Source organism: Apodemus sylvaticus, chromosome 7 (genome assembly GCF_947179515.1).
Source record: "Apodemus sylvaticus chromosome 7, mApoSyl1.1, whole genome shotgun sequence".
NCBI classification, from domain to species: Eukaryota; Metazoa; Chordata; class Mammalia; order Rodentia; family Muridae; genus Apodemus; species Apodemus sylvaticus.
In genome coordinates, this window is record NC_067478.1 from 117,199,425 (window position 1) to 117,202,078 (window position 2,654).

General features: G+C 46.1%; 1 pseudogene; it reads left to right on the top strand.

Moving 5' to 3' along the window:
- The first annotated feature begins 1,407 nt into the window (after positions 1-1,407).
- LOC127689835 (homeobox protein TGIF2-like) lies at positions 1,408-2,164 on the top strand (annotated as a pseudogene).
- Positions 2,165-2,654: the final 490 nt, after the last annotated feature.

A 2,654-nucleotide genomic window follows, 5' to 3' on the forward strand; every position in this document is an offset into this window, starting at 1 on the left:
TCATCAGATCCTACTACAACAGATTATACTCAACAAAACTGGAACATCTGCATGAAATAAACAATTTTCTAGACAGATGCAAGGTGCTAAAGTTAAGTCAGGATACCTAAGCACACAAAGACCCAGAAAAGAAAGAGAACATCAGACCAAGTTCCCTTATGATTATTGATGCAAAAATAGTCAATAAATTCTAGCAAATTGAATCCAAGAAAATATTAAAATGACCATGCACCACAATTGAATAGTCTTCATATAAGTGATGCAGGGATGGTTCAATATATGGAAATCCATCAACATAATCCGCTACATAAGCAAACTCAAAGGAAAAAAACATGATCGTCGCATTAGATGCCGAGAATGTGTTTGACAAAAATCAGTCTCTTAGTTTTAAGAGACTTGGAAATATCAGAAATTCAAGGCCTCTATCTAGACATAGTAAAATATACAGCAAAGCAGTAGCCAACATCAAACTAAATGGAGAGAAACTTGAATCAATACCACTAACATCAGGGAGTAGACAAGGCTGTACACACTCTATTAGGCAACAGACTTAGGCAACAGAAAGGAGGTCAAAGGGATACAAATTGGAAAAAAAAGTGAAAATATCACTATTTGCAGATGAAATGATAGAATACTTAAGTGAACCCAAAAATTCCACCAGAGTACTCATACAGCTGATAACCAACTTCAGCAAAGTGGCTGGATATAAAATTAACTCAAACAAATCAGTGAAATCTATTCAAAGGATAAACAGGCTGAGAAAGAAATTAGGGAAAGAACACCCTTCACAATAGTCACAAATCAGACAAAATTATCTTGGTGTGACTCTAACCAAGGAAGTGAGATTCTATTTCACACTACTCACAATGGCTAAGATCAAAAATTCAGGTGACATCAGATGCTGGCAAGGATGTGGAGAAGAGGAACACTCCTCTATTGTTGGTGGGATTGCAAGATAGTACAACCACTGTAGAAATCAGTCTGGTGGTTCCTCAGAAAACTGGGCATAGTACTTACTACCTGAGGACCCAGATGTACAACCTTTGGGCATATACCCAATAGATGCTCCAACACATAACAAGGACACATGCTCCACCATGTTCATAGCAACCTTCTGTATAATAGCCAGACACTGGAAAGGACCCTGATGTCTCTCAGCACAGGAATGGATACAACAAATATGGTACATTTACACAATGGAGTTCTACTCAGTTATTAAAAACAATGACTTCCGGGAGGTTCTTTCCAACTGAGAGTTGTCAGACAGGTGTCAGACCAGGTAGGTATGTGGAGGGTTCTCAGGGAGCCTCCTGCTCAGGCTGGGTCGACCTGCTCCCCACTGAGGTGGCATGGGCCAGAAAGCAGTGGCAAAGGCTCCTCAGAGGTTCAGCTTAGCCCCTAAATACCATGTTGGATAGAGATCTCGGTGAGGATGAAGGCTTCCTGTCACTGACAAGAGGAAGCGCAGGGGGAACTTCCTCAAGGAGTCAGTAAAGATCCTCTGAGACTGGCTGTATCTGTTGTATCTACAATGCCAACCCCTCAGAGCAGAAGCTAAGTCTCTCCAGACAGACTGACCTCTCTGTGCTGCAGGGTTGTAACTGGTTCATCTACGCACGGCGTCACCTTCTCCCTGATTTGCTTCGGAAGTATGGCAAAGACCCTAATCAGTTCATCTTCTCCCGTCGTGGGTGTAAAGGCCTTAGATGTGGGCAGCAGCCCCTCCCTGCTGGCTCTGTCAGTTCCAGCCCTCACCAGCATGCACTTCTTGTCTGTGTGTTCCATGCCACTCCACTCTGGCCAAGATGAGAAGCCAGCAGTGCCTTTCCTACAGGTGGAGCTGGAATCCCCCAAGGCCCTGGTGACCTCTGGTAGCACGCTAACCCTGCTGACTAGGGCAGAGGCTGGAAACCCCACAGGTGGACTCTTGTGGCCACCACCCACACCCCCAGAGCAGGATGAGGATGACTTCAGCAGCTTCAAGTTGCTGGTGGAGGTGGCGCTGCAGAGGGCTGCTGAGATGGAGCTTCAAAAGCAGCAACATCCAGCACTATGGTTACTACACACTCTGCTCCCTCTGGTCTCAGAAAATGCCGAGCAGGCGCCTGCTCCCAGGCGGTTCAGGCCAGATGTCCCAGGTTCCGGGTTCACTTCTCTTTCATAAAGAGAGTTATTCATGTACAAATCCACTGACAAGCATCAGGATCATCTCTGTTCAGAGGTCCTCAGCAGAAAGACACCTGCTGATGTCGCTGCACTGCACTGTTACGGGGACCTGTACTCTGCTGAGTGCCATTCCTTCAAGTGTCCTCTCCGAGGAGACTGAGGCACCAGAGTCAGGCACGGTGTTGCTGAAGTTGCTGTTTCTCCAGAGAGCCCTGGGACACCTGTCCTCCAGCCCGCTTTCCTAGACAGGCTCAGGAAAGCTGCCAAGTTCAGACTTGAGCTGGGTCCAAGCCGCTCCTAAGCTGCACCTCTTTTGGTCGAGCCAGGTGTGCACATTCAAACCTATTCAACGGACAAAGGAAAACGCCCAGCAGATGTCACAGAACCGACTGCAGTCCAATGTTTAGATTTTTGCTAAATTGTTTTATTTTCCTTTTGTTGTGGTTTGTGTTAATGGCAGTAGGTAGCCCAGAAGCACAGGTGTTGGG